This window comes from Phyllostomus discolor, chromosome 4 (assembly GCF_004126475.2).
Source record: "Phyllostomus discolor isolate MPI-MPIP mPhyDis1 chromosome 4, mPhyDis1.pri.v3, whole genome shotgun sequence".
In the NCBI taxonomy this organism is placed as follows: domain Eukaryota; kingdom Metazoa; phylum Chordata; class Mammalia; order Chiroptera; family Phyllostomidae; genus Phyllostomus; species Phyllostomus discolor.
Window position 1 is genome coordinate 91,877,629 of NC_040906.2, and position 16,479 is coordinate 91,894,107.

The window sequence follows — 16,479 nt, forward strand, 5'->3', positions numbered from 1 at the left end:
AAAGTAGAAAGAGCAAGAAAAGGAAATGAGGCTCAGAAAGAATGAAGAGGAATTAAGAGAAATGCAATGGCTCTCAGCCCCAGACTGGTCTTGCATGTAAACCACAGAGCAGTCAACTCAAAAATCCAGCCATGAGAGAAGTTGTGTTTGAGTGGGTATGAGTTAGCATGTGCATGGATGAATGTGTGCATGTGTGTATGTCAGTTTGCAAGTACCTGCCTGCCTGCAAAGGCACTCGGGAGTGGGCAGCCCAGGTACTCCTGTTGGAGATGCTGCTGCTGCTGCTACCCAGCCTGGAATGTCTGGCTGTGTAGATTTGGAGTGAGAGACATTTTGTGGAAATTACAACATCCTCCTTGGGACTTGCCTGGACTTACGTCTGTGCCCTCTACCCTGGACAGGGCTGTGCACCTTGCCACCACCCAGGGCCAGGGTCTGGGGACTGGGGTACTTGCCAAGGAGGGGGGGTCTCTGGACCTGGGCACCACTGGGTCTGTGAATGGGACAGAGTCTGACTGAGGGGGCTACAGATTAACTGAGGAGCTGGGAGCATCAGGAACAGCAAGAGGTGGCCAGGGTGGTGCTGGCTGCAGAGGCTGTGGTGGGAGTACAGTGGTGGGAGCATGAGGCTGAGACTCACTGGAGGGAGCCAGGTGAGCACCACACCACCGTCCAGTGTTGTAGTTTTGCTGTTGGACTCTTCTCTTCCTTCCCCCACCCCTTCAGGATGATATGAGACTTGAAAAAAGATGATGCATTCAGGATATAATCTATTATTTTGGGAGAGAGGGGGAGAGGCATTGGTATGAGAGATGCATTGATTGTAGCCTCCTGTATGTGCCCTGAGAGGGGATCCAACCCATCCTAGAAGCCCTCTCAAGGCAGAGGTGGTTGTGGTAGGGGTGGAACCTCTTAGCCAGATGCAGGAAAGTTCCCACCAACAAACAGGCCAATAAAAATCAAGGCCCAAACACAAAAGAACAGTCCACATAACCCACACAAGGGACATTCCTAAAACATCCAGATTAGGAGATCAAGGAGTATATACCATGGGAGCTCTCTGCTCTGAGGAGAGATGAAAACTACTGGAGAGAAAGCCACCATCTTTTTTTGTTGTTGTTGTTAAAGGGGCAAAGCACAGGTTTTTTGTTTGCGGCTGCCCACTTTGGACCCCAGTGAAGGGAGGGAGGCATGGACTGGAATCACATGAGGAGAATCTGGAGTGGGAAGCACCATGGAGAGTCTTGGGGTAGCGGCTGTGGGATTTTTGGGGCCTGGTTATACCTGGACTCCATAACAGCCATCCTTCTTGAGAAGAGCTAGCCACTCCCAGGAAAAAATCAATTACCTTACCCTGTGGGATACTGCTGCCCCCACCCTCTGGAAATCCTCTTGCTACAACCTCTGAAAACCTGTTTGCTCTAGTCAGCAACTTTTATTCTTCTTTTTTCAGTTTTGCTCTGTCTTTGTGTTCTGTTTTATTTGTTTTCTTTATTTTCTCCCATCCTGTATCTTAACACTTGCTGAGGAAACAGCAACATAAACAGACTCAAGGGTCATCAGAGACTGGTGATAAGGTGCAGCCAATCCCTACACTATCCTGGGAAACAGACTGGTGCTTTCCTTCATGGGTGAGCCACAGAAACACCCTCCCAACCTCTGGAAGACCCAAAATCTGGGCTCTGGAAGCCTACTAGGGGCCCTGCCCTGATGAGTATAAGGAAATAATCCTGGACAAACTCAGACTAGTGGCTTGGGGGAGGGGGAACACACTCACTATGTTCCCTGAAGTCTGAAAGGCACCTGCCATGGGAGGTCCAGGAATCACAGGCACCTGTTTCCTCCAGAAGCCCTCTCAGAAATAATTGGGTCTGGGACTAGTTTAGATTTGGCAGGCACAGACAGGCAGAGGTGGATCCTGTGGTAACTTGGGACATTTGCTGATACCCAGTGCTGTTAAAAACTAGCATTGCAGAGCAGCTTGGCCTACCCTGGGAGCAGCCAAGCCCAGAAGAATCAGCCACAGACTGTGGATCATCTGCAGATTTGATAAGGCAGCCGAGGGCCAGACGTGGAGAGCTCCTGACAGTGGCTTACACCAGACACAGACATCAGAACAGTATCCAGCAGAGAAACCAGAAGGCAAGACTTAAACTATGCTGAGACAAATCTACTAGACTCTTTTCATTATCTTAGCTATTTTCCCTTTTTCATAGCCTTTTATTTATCTTTTTATCTATTTTTCTTTTCTTTTTGGTGTTTTAATTTTTCTTTCATATCTCCTTTCTACCTTTATCTTTGATTATTCAGCTGCCTTTTCTTTTGTCCTTTTAGTAATTTTGTTACCTTTTCTATGTTTCTTTTTCTTGTTTTCCTCTTTCAATTCATTACAAGTAGTAGTTCTCTTCTCCTTTCTCCTCTCATAATTACTTTTCTTTCCTTTGGTGTGCTCATATTCCTTTTTCCTTTTCCCTTTTCTCTACTATTACATTTCACTTTCCACTGTTATTACACTTTGCTCTCTTGTGGTTGATATTGCTGTGGTAGTTTGGGGGGAGGTTACTTGTTTTGGCATTGTTTTTGTGTTGTTATGCTTTGTTCTACCAGGAGCTATACAATAGCATAAAACCTGTGGTGGGGGTTGAGTCTCATAGTTAGCCAGTCAGAAGGGAGTTCCCACCAATGAATGGCCAATAATAATCAACACCCAAATGCAACCAAAGAGTCCATATAACCCACACAGTGCTCATTCTTAGAGCATCCAAATCAGGAGATCAAGGAGTCTGCACCACTGGGTGCCATAGGATTCCTAACACACATGGTCACTCCACAAGAAAAGAGAGTCAAAGGAAATCAACCTAATACATAGAAACAAGCACAAAAAGACAACTAAAATGGAGGGACAAAAAAATCCCTGAAACAATCCCTAGACTTCTGGCCAAGATGGAGGCATAGGTAAACACACTGTGCATCCTCGCACAACCAAAAGAAGGACAACAACAAATTTAAAAACAAAAAACAACCAGAACTGCCAGAAAATTGAACTGTATGGAAGTCCAACAACCAAGGAGTTAAAGAAGAAACACTCACCCAGACTGGTAGGAGGGGTGGAGCTAGGCAGCCAGGCAGAGAGGACTCATGGCAAGGTGGCAGCTAGAGCACCTGGGGGCGGGTGAGGAGGTGGCTGGCAGACCAGGCAGTCCCACATTCACATGCAGATAAAGCAGGAGGAGCAACTGGGGAGTGAGATAGACCGTGCAACCCAGGGTTCCAGTAGGGAAAATAAAGCCTTAAAACCTCCAACAGAAAAAATCTGTGGGGGTTGGGGCAGTGGGAGAAACTCCCAGCCTCACCAGAGAGTTCACTGGGAGAGACTCACAGGGTCCTAGAATATACACAAACCACCCACCTGGGAATCAGCACCAGAAGAGCCCAGTTTGCTTGTGGGTAGCAACAGAAGTGACTGAAAACTGGCAGAGAGTGGAGCAAGTGCCACTATTCCCTCTTGGACACCTCCCTTACATACAGTGCCACAACACAGCGACAGTGACATGGGTTGCCTTGCCTTGGTAAAAACCTAAGTAAGGCTCCACCCCTTACTACATAATAGGTGTGCCAAGACAAAAAAATGGCCCAAATGAAAGAACAGATCAAAGTTCCAGAAAAAAAAATACAACTAAGTGACATAGAGATAGCTAACCTGTTAGATGCACAGTTCAAAACACTGGTAATCAGGATGCTCACAGAATTGATTGAATATGGTCACAAATTAGAGGAAAAAATGAAGGCTATGAAAAGTGAAATAAAGGAACATATATAGAGAACCAACAGTGATGGGAAGTAAACTGGGATGAGATCAACAGTTTGGAGTGTAAGGAAGAAATAAACATTCAACCAGACAGAATGAAGAAACAAGAATTTCAAAAAAAAAAAATGAGGAGAGGCTTAGGAACCTCCAACACAACTTTAAATGTTCCAACATCTGAATCATAGGGATGCCAAAAGGAGAAGAGGAAGAGCAAGAAATTGAAAACTTATTTGAACAAATAATGAAGGAGAACTTCTCCAATATGGCAAAGGAAATAAACTTCCAGGAAATCCAGGAAGCTTAGAGAGTGCCAAACAAGTTGGATCCAAGGAGGCACATCATAATTACATTAGCCAAGATTAAACATAAGGACAGAATCTTAAAAGCAGCAAGAGAAAAGGAGACAGCTACCTACAAAGGAGTTCCCATAAGACTATTAGCTGATTTCTCAAAAGGAACTTAGAGGCTAGAAGAAGCTGGAAAGAAGTATTCCAAGGCATGAAAGGCAAGGACCTACATCCAAGATTACTCTATCCAGCAAAGCTATGATTTAGAATAGAAGGCAGATAAAGTGCTTCTCAGATAAGGTCAGGTTAAAGGAGCTTATCATCACCAAGCCCTTATTACATGAAATGTTAAAGGGATTTATCTAAGGAAAGGAAGATAAAAAATATGAACAGTAAAATGACAACAAACTCAACTATCAACAACTGAACCTAAAAACAAAAACAAAAACAAAGGAAACAAGTAGAACAGGAACAGAATCACAGAAATGGAGATCACATGGAGGGTTATCAGTGGGGAATGGGAGGGGAATAGAGGGAGGAAAGGTACAGAGAATAAGAAGGATAAATGGTAGGTAGAACATAGATAGGGGTAGGTTAAGAAATGTAGAAGCCCAAGAACTTCTTGTATGTATAATGCACGGACATGAACTAAAGGGGGGGGGGAATGCGGGTGGGAGGAAGTGTGCAAGGTGGAAAGGAATAAAGGGGGAAAATGGGACAACTGTAAGAGCATAATCAATAAAATATATTTAGACAAAACAAAACAAAACAAAACAACCCCTAAACAAAAGAAAAGTAGGAATCTCCAGAAAAAGAGCTAAATGAAATCACGCAAGCAAGTTATCAGACATAGAATTCAAAGCAATGGTTGTAAGGATGCTCAAGGAACATAGTGAGAACTACAAGGAACTTAGTGGGACCTACATCAGTCTGAAAAAGGACATAGAAACCTTGAATCAGAACAAGTTGGAAATCAAGAATGCAATATCTGAAATCAAGAACACACTAGAAGAAATTAAAAGCAGGCTAGATAAAGCAGAGGATGGGATCAGCAAGTTGGAAGACAAGATAGAAAAAACACCAAGTCAGAGTGACAAAATAAAAAAGACTCTAAGGAATGAGGATAATTTAAGGGAGCTTTGGGACAACATAAAATTATAGCAATAGCAGAAGGAGAAAAAAAGAAGTGAGGAATAGAAAATCTATTTGAAAAAATAATAACAAAAACATCCCTAACTTGATGAAGGAAAAAAATCATGCAAGTCCAGGAAGCAAGAGGATCCCAATCAGGATGAATCCAAAGAGACCCACTCCAAGATATATTACAATAAAAATGGAAAAATTTAAAGACAAAGAGAGAATCATAAAAGCAGCAAGGGAGAAACCTAAGCAGCTAATAACATACAAGGGAGTTCTGATAAGGATATCAGTTGATTTCCCAACAGAAGCACTACAAGCCAGAAGAGATAGGCATAAAATATTATATCCAAGAAATGAAAAGCAAGGACCCGAAACAAGATTACTCTATCCAACAAAGCTGTCATTAAAAATGGAAGGTGACATAATGAGCTTCCCAGGCAAAATAAAGCTAAAAGAGTACATCACCACCAAACCAGCATTGCAAGAGATGCTAAGGGGACTGGAAGAAGGAAAAGAGAAAGGAGAAGGAGGAGGAGAAGGAGAAAGAGAGAGAGAGACAGGGAGAGGAACAGGGGTACAATGGGAAAAAGTGGCAATGAATAAGTACCTATCAATAATAACCTTAAATATAAATGGGTCAAATGCTCCAATCAACAAACATAGGTAGCTGAATGGATTAGAAGACAAAACCAACATATATGCTGTCTACAAGAGTCCTAGCTCAGAACAAAAGATATATACAGACTGAAAATGAAGGGATGTATAAAAAGTATTCCATGCAAATGGACACAAAAAAAGCTGTTGTAGCAATACTTATATCAGAAAAAATAGGCTTCAAAATAAAGGCCATAGCAAGAGACAAAGAAGGTCACTACATAATACTTAAGAGAGTAGTCCAACAAGAGGATATAATGCTTGAAAATATGTATGCACCCAATATAGGTACACCTAAATATATAAAGAAAATATTGGAGGATTTTGGAAAGAGGTAGACAGTAATTCAGTCATCATAGGGGATTTTAACACACCATTGTCAAATTGGATAGGTCTTCCAAAAATAAAAAATAAAAAATTTTACAGAATTTATGACTCTCTAGATCAAATGGACTTAATGATATTTATAGAACATTTCTTCCCAAAGAAACAAAATATACATTCTTTTCAAATGCACATGGGTCATTCTCAAAGATAGACCACATGGTAGGATACAAAACAAGCCTTAACAGATCAAGAAAATTGAAATGATATCAAGCATCTTCTCAGATCACAATGGCTTGAAACTAGAAACCAATCTCAAGGATAAAACTCAAAATCTTTCAAATACATGGAGACTGAATAACATGTTATTAAATAATGAATGGGATAACAATGAGATCAAGGAAGAAATCAAAAAAGTATCTGGAAACAAATGAAAATGAACACACAACAGTCCAAAACCTATGGGACACAGTGAAGGCAGACCTGAGAGGGAAGTTCATAGTGATACAGGTTTACCTAAAGAAAACAGAAAAATCTCAAATCAACAACCAAACCTTACTTCTAAAATAACTAGAGGAACAACAATCAAAGCCCAGAACATGCAGAAGGAAAGACATAACCAAGATCAGAGCAGAATTAAATGACATAGGGCCTAAAAAATAATTTAAAGGACCGATGAATCTGGAAGCTGGTTTTTTGAAAGGATAAACTAAATTGACAAACATTTAACCAGACTCATTAAGAGAAAAAGAGGACCCAAATAAATAAAAGCAGAAATGAAGGTGGAGAAATAACAACTGATACCACAGAAATACAAACTATTGTAAGATATTACTATGAGCAGTTATATGCCAACAAATTGGACAACTTAGATAGTGCAACTAGGATTGCACAGTGGATACATTTCTAGAAACATACAATCTTTCAAAACTGAATTAGGAAGAAGCAGATGACCTGAACAGATGGATAACAACTAGTGAAATTGAAGCTGTAATCAAACTCCCAGCACACAAAATCCCTGGCCCAGATGGCTTCACAGATGAATTTTACCAAATATTCAAAGAAGAACTAACATCTATCCTTCTAAAACTACACCAAAAATTCACAGAGGGGAGATTCCTGAACTCTTTTTATGAGGCCAGTAGTACCCTAATCCCCAAACCAGGTAAAGACACAACAAAGAGCCCTGTCTGGTGTGGCTCAGTGGATTGAGTGCTGGCCTGCAAACCAGAGGGTGGCAGGTTCCATTCTCAGTCAGGGCACATGCCTGGGTTGCAGGCCAGGTCCTCATTAGGGGGTGCACAAGAGGCAACCACACATTGATGTTTCCCTCCATTTCTCCTTCCCTTCTTCCCCTTGCTCTAAAATAAATTTAAAAATATTTAAAATAAAAAAAGACATAACAAAGAAAAAAAATTACAGGCCAACATCTCTGATGGACATAGATGCTAAAATCCTCAACAAAATATTAACAAACCAGATCCATAAATACATTAAAAAGATCATGCATCATGATTAAGTGGGATATATTTTAGGGATGCAAAGATGGTGCAATATTTACATCAGTAAATGTGATACATCACATAAACAAAATAAAAGACAAAAATTACATGGTCATATTAATAGATGAAGAAAAAGCATTTGATCAAAACACTCGGCAAAGTGGGAATAGGAGCAAACCTCATCATAATAAAGGCTACATAGGATAAACCTACCACCAACACCATACTCAATGGGCAAAATCTAACAGTGTTTCCTATCAAATCAGGAATAAGACAAGGAGGATGTGTGCTTTCACCACTTACTCAACATAAAACTGGAGGTCCTAGCCACAGTGATCAGACAAGAAGAAGAAATTAAGGAATCCAAATTGGAAAGGTAGAATTAAAACTGTCATTTTTTTTTACAGATGACATGATAGGATACATAGAAAACCCTATAGTCTCTCAAAATACTGCTTGGACTAATAAGTGAATTCAGAAAGTAGCAGAATACAAAGTCAATATTCAAAAATTAAGGAGAAACTAAGAAAAAAATCCCATTTACTTTAGCAAAAAAAAAAAGTACCTAGGAATAAATTTAACCTAGGAAGTAAAAGACCTGTACTTGGAAAATTGCAGAACACTGAAGAAAGAAATTGAGGAAGACACAAAAGATGGAAGCATATACTGTATTAATGGATTGAGAAAAAACAATTTATAGATTCAACACAATCCCTATCAAAGTACCAATGGCATATTTCACAGATCAAAAACAAATATTTCAAAACTTTATATAGAATCAAAAAAGACCCCAAATAGCAACAGAAATCTTGAGAAAGAAGAACAAAGTTGGAGGGATCAACATGCCTGATATCAAACTATACCATAAGGCTACTGTAATCAAAAGAATCTGGTACTAGCATAAGACAGACACACAGATCAATGGAACGGAATAGAGCCCAGAAATAAACCCTTTTTTCTGTGGTCAATTAATATTTGACAAAGGGGGCATGACTATACAATGGAGTATAAATAGCCTTTTCCATAAATGGTGTTGAGAGAACTAGATAGGTACATACAAAATAATGAAACTAGAGCACTATCTTATACCATACACCAGAATAAACTCAAAAAGGATAAAAGACTTAAATATAAATCATAATACCATGAAGTCTTCGTGGAAAATTTAGGCAGTAAAATTTCAGATATCCCATGCAGCAATATCTTTGCCAATATGTCTCCTAGGGCAAGGGAAATAAAGGAAAAAAAAATAAACAAATGGGACTATATCAAATTGAAAAGCTTCTACACAGCTAAGGAAACCAGCATCAAAATGAAAAGGGAACCTACTGCAGGAGAACATATTTGCCCCAACGATGCCTCAGACAATGGTTTAATCTCCAAAATATATAAAGAACCCATATGACTCAACACCAGGAAGACAAACAATACAATTAAAAAATGGGCAAAGGACCTGAATAAACACTGCTCCAAGGAGGACATACAGAGGGCCCATAAGCATATGAAAAAAATGCTCAACATCACTAGCTATCAGACAGATGCAAATTAAAATGACAATGAGTTACCATTTCACATTTGTGAGAATGGCAGTTATTAATAAATCAATAAACAAGTGCTGTCAAGGATGTGGAGGAAAGAGAGCCCAACTGCCCTGTTGGTGGGAATGCAGACTGGTGCAGCCACTGTGGAAAACATGGAATTTCCTAAAAAAACTAAAGATGGAACTGTCTTTTAACCCAGTGATCCCACTGCTGGGGTTATACCCTAAGAATCCTGAAACACCAACTCAAAAGAACCTATGCAGCCCACTGTTCATAGCAGCATTATTTACACAGCAAAACACTGGGAACAGCCTAAGCAATCATCAGTAGATGAGTGGATTAAAAAACTGTGCTACATTTACACTCGAAATACCATGCAGCACAAAGATAGAAGAAATTGTTACCCTTTGCAACAGTAGGAATGGACCTGGAGACTATTATGCTAAGTGAAATAAGCCAGGCAGTGAAAGACAAATACCATATGATTTCTCCTATAAGAGGAATCTAATGAACAGAATAAACTAACAAGCAAAACAGAACCAGAGACATGGGAACAGGGAAGAGACTGACAGCTTCCAGAGGAAAGGGTAGGGGTATGGTGGAAAGAAGGGGAAAGGATTGGTCAAACAATATGTATGAATGACTCATGGACATGGACAATGGTCTTGGGATGGACTTGGGGGTGGGGGTGGGGTGGGCTGGACAGAGGATGGCAAAGGGAAAAGTTACAACTGTAATACTGTAAACAAGAATCAAAAAAAGAGATGCGCACTTCACTATATGCGCATTTTGGCAAAAACAAAAACAACCAAAGCCTGCAAACATATTTTGGGCCTCTCTTAGTTATACATATGCAGGGGTATTTAGGGATAATGTATACTGATATCTGTAATTTACTGTGAAATGTACCCAAAAAATGAAATGGATTGAGTGGATAGAGGGATGAAAAGGTAGATAGATATGTGAAAAAGCAAATACAATACACAAAATGTTAATTGTAGGATCTAGGTGTTGGGTACAAAGGTGTTCACTATAAACTTCTTTCAATTTCTAAATGTTTGAGAATTTCCATAATCAAATGTTGGAAAGGCCACAACTATAACTCACATTATGCACCATAATGGGTCAAGCTGGAGGTCTAAACATCTAAAATATCTTGGATCACACTGACAGAGGGTAAGGAACACTGGAGGCAATTAAATGTGCTATATGGGATGTGACTTCTGTGGTTTTTTGTTTGTTTTTGTTTTAGAACTAGTCATTTGGCTCCATTCAGTTACAGGGGCCTGGGAAGTCCACCTCAACTGTGTGCCCAGAAATGGAAATACTGGAGATATCGAATGCTCATTATTAATGACTTTTTTAAATGAATGGTTAGATATCCTAAGGGCGGAAGCCTTTTAGCTGCATCCACCTCTGTGTGAATTGTCATTGGCCATATTTTCTTTTAAAATTTCAGCTTCTTGCTGTGCTATTGGGCTCACCTTTTCCTTCCCCTGCCTACCACTTACTTTCTTGTTCATCTTTTGCATAAAAAGTGAATTCTGTAACTTTAGTTCTTCCAGGCTATGCTGAAAGAGCCTCAAGCCCTTGTTAGATCTGAAGATGAAGCTTGTTTTACTTACTTTTCTCTAAGAGGAATTTTATGGTTACTCACAGAGTAAATTCTACATCCCCAATCTCATGCTTTACCATGGTGTCTGTAACTGGGAGAAAGTGAAGGTGGATTTTCCTCTGTAACTTTTGATGGCAGCCATGAGTTTGGTAGTTTGGCATAATGGTAAGAGCAGAGAGACCACCTGGTTTAATCTCCAGCTACCTCATCTTCTGGTTCTGTAATTTGGGCAAATTGCTTCTGTGCATCAGAATCTTCATCTTTAAAATGGGGATGCTATTAATATTACCTCTTAGAGTTGCTATGAGAATTAAACGATTTAATTCATTAAAATGCTTAAGTTTCTAAGGGCTCAATAAATGGCAGCTATTATTATTACCAGCAGTAAGTAACTTCAGGAAAACTGATTAACCTTCAGGACTGTATTATTTTTTCACCTGTAAAACAGTCTCTTGAGGACACCCGCCACTGAGTCAAACTACAGGTTTTTCTGCTCATGGCACTGTGAGAAGGGTTATATATCAACACATTTTGAGATTCTGTTCAGATGGAAACCGGTAAAAGGCAGGGATTCTTCATAACTGCACAGCTCACAGCTGAGGCAGGTCACTGCTTGGTCAAGCCTTGATAATGATGGTGACTTAAGTGTTGGGCTTAGATTTCTCTTTTTCCAAATGTCTTCTGGCTTTCATCTGAAATGGTGAACTAAAATGTTGGAAAGTTTAAGAAAGGTGATAACTATATAGTTAGGGACAGTATTATACCTAGTTAAAAATACCCTTGTTGAATTTTGATATAGTTTTTTCTTTTCTTCTGACACTTCTCATGAAGAAACACATATGGCAGGCATGGGGTAGGCTTTTATGGTAGACAAAATAAGCATGGTTCTGTCTCCCACAGGCCTTATAACCTGTGGGGATACAGACAATTGCAGTACAGCTTAGCTGGACTTGGGTAGAATGAGTGAAAGTTACTGAATTTTTAAAGCATATTTTATTTATTATGCTGTTACAGTTGTTTCATTTTTTTCCTTTGCCCCACTCTGCCTGGTATCCCTCTTCCCTCCAGCAATAACCTCCACACCTTAGTTCATGTCCATGTGTCATGAATGTAAATTCTTTGGCTTCTCCCTTTCCTATTCTTAAAATCCCCCTATCTATTTTGTTCCTACCAGTTTTGCTTCTTGATTCCTACACTATTTCCCCCTTTCCCTGTCCCAGCTGAATCCCTCCAAATGATCCCCATACCTATGCTTCTGTTCCTATTCTGGTTGTTTGCTTAGTTTGTTTTGTTTTTATTTTTTAGACATTTTGTTGTTGATAGTTTTGAGTTTGTTGTCATTTTAATGGTCACATTTTTTATTTTTATTTTCTTAAAAAAGTCCTTTGAACATTTCTTGTAATAATGGCTTGGTGATGATGAATTTCTTCAGCTTTACCTTAGCTGGGAAGCACTTTATCTGCTCTTCCATTCTAAATGATAGCTTTGCTCGATAGAGCAATCTTGGGTTTGGGCCCTTGCTTTTCATCACTTTGAATACTTCTTCCCAGTGCCTTCTTGCCTGAAAATTTTCCTTTGAAAAATCAGCTGACAGTCTTATGGGAACTCCTTTGTAGGTAACTGTTTCCTTTTCTCTTACTGCTTGTAAGATTCTCCCTTTATTTTTAACCCATGGCATATTAATTATGATATGTCCTGGTATGGTCCTCTTTGGGTCTAACTTCTTTGGGACTCTCTGTGCTTCCTGGACTTGTATGTCTATTTCCTTCACCAAATCAGGGAAGTTTTCTTTTGTTATTTTTTTCAAATAAATTTGCAATTTTTTTGCTCTTTCTCTTTTCCTCCTGGCACCCCTATGATGTGAATGTTGGACCTCTTGGAGTTGTTCCAGAGGCTGCTTCTACTACCCTAATTATTTTTGGATTCTTTTTTCTTCGTGTTCTCATTGGTTGTTTTTTGCTTCCTTATTTTCCAATTCATTGATTTGATTCTTGATTTCATCCACTGTATGGTTGTTTCCCTGTAAATTGTTCTTTATTTCAATTAGTGAATCTTTCATTTCTGACTGGATCTTTTTTTATGTGGCTGAAGTCCTCACTAATTTCCTTGAACATTCTTATAGCCAGTGTTTTGAACTCTGCATCTGATAGATTGGTTATATCCATTTGTTTAGCTCTTTTTCTGTTGTTTGATTTGATTCTTTTTTGAGTTTTGATTTGTTCTTTCCTTTGGACCATATTTCTTTGTCTCCTCATCTTGGCAGCCACCCTGTTTCTATGTTTGTTTCTATGTATTAGGTAGAGCTGCTTTGACTCTATATCTTGGTAGTTGGCCTAATGTAGTAGGGGTCCTATAGAGCCCAGTGGCACAGCCTCCCCTATCACCCAAGCTGGGTACTTGAGAGGCACCCTTTGTGTGGGATGAGTACACCCTCCTCTTGTAGTTGAGCCTTGTTTGCTGTTGTCAGATCAATGAGAGGGATTGACCTGGGTCAGCCAGCTGCAAGGATTGATTGTGGCTACTTACTACCAACCCCTAACCTCCATGGAGGATCAGCTGTGCAGGGTCATGGTGGCACAGATCTGAAGTGACCTGTAGTTGTCCACTGGATGCACTGGCCCTGACATTTCCTAGGTAGTGCAGGCCAAGGTCAGTCCCCACCTGTGTTATTCTCAGGGCTGCCCTGCCTCATCTATAAAGCGATCTGAGAAGGCTGCTAATTGTGCTAGGCTTGGAGATTCCCAGGTAAGCTTAGCTGTGAAACTACTCTGGCTGCTGCTAGTGCCTGGCCTGGGGCTCTAGCCCCAACTGAGGCTAGCTTTTGCTTGTTTGATAGGATTTAGGGAGTTTTTAAAATATATTTTATTGATTATGCTATTACAGTTGTCCCATTTCTCCCCTTCATTCCTCCCCTTTAGGTCATGTCCATGTGTCATAAGTTCTTTAGCTTCTACATTTCCCATACTATTCTTGCCCTCCCCCTGTCTATTTTCTACCTACCAGAACTCCTTTAACTTGACCTTATCTGAGAAGCACTTTATCTGCCCTTCCATTCTAAATAAAAGCTTTGCTGCATAGAACATTCTTGGATGTAGGTCCTTGCCTTTCATGACTTGGAATACTTCTTTCTAGCCCCTTCTTGCCTGCAAGGTCTCTTTTGAGAAATCAGCAGACAGTCTGATGGGAACTACTTTGTAGGTTACTGTCCCCTTATCTCTTGCTGCTTCTAGCATTCTCTCCTTCATTTTTATCTTGGCTAGTGTAATTATGATGTGTCTTGGTGTGTTACTCCTTGGGTCCAACTTCTTTGGGACCCTCTGAGCTTCCTGGACTTCCTGGAAGTGTATTTCCTTTGCCAGATTAGGGAAGTTCTCCTTCATTATTTGTTCAAATAAGTTTTCAATTTGTTGCTCTTCCTCTTCTCCTTCTGGTACCCCTATAATTTGGATGTTGGGTAGTTTAAAGATGTCCTGGAGATTCCTAAGTCTCTCCTCATTTTTTTTTTGAATCTTGTTTCTTCGTTCTTTTCTGTTTGGTCATTTCTTTCTTCCTTCTGGTGTACTCTATTGATTTGAATCCCACTTTCCTTCCCATCACTATTGGTTCCCTGTGCATTTTTCTTCATTTCACTTAGTGTAGCCTTCATTTGTTCATCTAATTTTTTACCATAATCAACCAATTCTGTGAGCATCCTGATCACCAGTGCTTTGAACTGTGCATCTGATAGGTTGGCTGTCTCTTCATTGCTTAGTTGTATTTGCTGTGGAGCTTTGATCTGTTCTTCCATTTGGGCCATTATTTTTGGTCTTGTCATGCCTGTTATGTATGAGGGACAGAGCTTTAGTTGTTTACCAGGGTGGGGCAACTCAGTCTCTGGGTTGTGACCTTGTGCATTGGGGTGGGGTTCAAGAGGGAACAATGGTGCTTGCTTTGCTGTCTGTCAGCTTTCAGTTCCTTCTGCTGCTTCCCCCAGGCAAACTGGGCTTTTTTGGTGCTGATTCCCATGTGGGTGGGCTTGTGTACATCTAGAGCTTGTGGGTCTCTGCAGTGAACTCTCCTGTGAGGCTGGGAGTCTCTCCCTGTGCCTCAACCCCCACAGGTGTTTTCGATCGGCGACTTGAGGCTTTCTTTCTCGGCACTGGGACCCTAGCTTGTGTGGTCTGTCTTGCTCTTCAGTTTCACCTGGTTTACCTGCGCATGAATGTAGGACTGCCTGGTCAGCCAGCCGCCTTGTGCACCATGCCTTGCTTCATAATCACCGCCTTGCTGGGTCTGCCTGTTGCCACCCTGCACCTGGGGTCTGCCAGCTGCCACCTGCATGCCCAGGGTCTGCCCATTGCCGTCATGCGCGCCTGGGGTGCCTTGCACACCGTGTGTCACTGCTTTTTGTGCCAAGATCCCACTCTAACCAGCTGTCTGAATCTGCCCTGCTTATAGGTCTGGATGAGTGTATCTATTTTAACTCCTTGGTTGTCAAATTTCCATACAGTTCAATTTCCTGTCAGTTCTGGTTGTTATTTTGTTTCTAAACTGTTGTTGTCCTTGTTTTGGTTGTGTGAGGAGGCAGCGTGTCTACCTATGCCTCCAATTTTGGATTTAGGGAGTTTTGAAGAGTCAGCCAGGTCCAGTATTCATTTGGAAAAGCAGCTTGGGTGGGCCCATAAGTTGGGTGGGGCAGAGTCTCTTGGGATATCTCAGGTAGATTAAACAGTGTTAGCCGGGTTGATGGAGTCTCAGACATGACACCAACTTGCTGGCTCTGTGGCTCTGCTGGGCAGGGGAGAAGAAATCAGCAAAGAGACAATGGCCTGTTCTTGCCCTAATGACCGACAATTCAGCCTCTCACAGTATACTACTAGTGCCCTTCAAGCTGCCACTCTAGTGCTAGAGCTCATAGGGAGTGAGTCTGGGTAGGTGAGTCCATGTGTGGGTTCTTTAAGAGGAACTGCTTGGGGCTTCAGAATTTTCTTTCACTGACTCAGTCCTCACTGGTATTTGCAGCCAGAAGTTGTGGGGATTTATCTTCCTGGCACTGGAATCCTGGGCTTGGAGGCCTGTTGTGGGGGTGGGATTCATCACTCACAAGATATCTCTCCCAAATTTTTATCTACCACGTGGGTGAGAGACCAGGCTGTTCCATATCTACATACCTCCTACCAGTCTCAGTGAATGTGGTTTCTTTAATTCTGTAGTTTTCAGACTTCCATTCAACTCAATTTTTGATGGTTCTGAGTGATGGTTGTCCATATTTTAGTTATAATTTTGATGTGGTTGTGCAAAGAGGCAAACCATGTCTGCCTATACTGCTATCTTGACCAAAAGTTTCTAAATTTATCATACAGAAAATGTCTGTTATCTTAAATCTCTCTAAACATGTCATACATATCTTAAGATGAATCACTGATATTACTTAAGAACAAGAAAACTTTACTTAGGGCATTGTTAAAAATATTTTGTATTCATTCACATATATGATCTGACCTAAGGACAGAGTCCTTAGGAAGTATTCATTTATCTCTCTACCCCTCCTTCCATCATTCATTCATTTATTCATCCATTTATCTATTCTTCCAAACTTACCAGTCAACTCATATATTGTATCTAGACC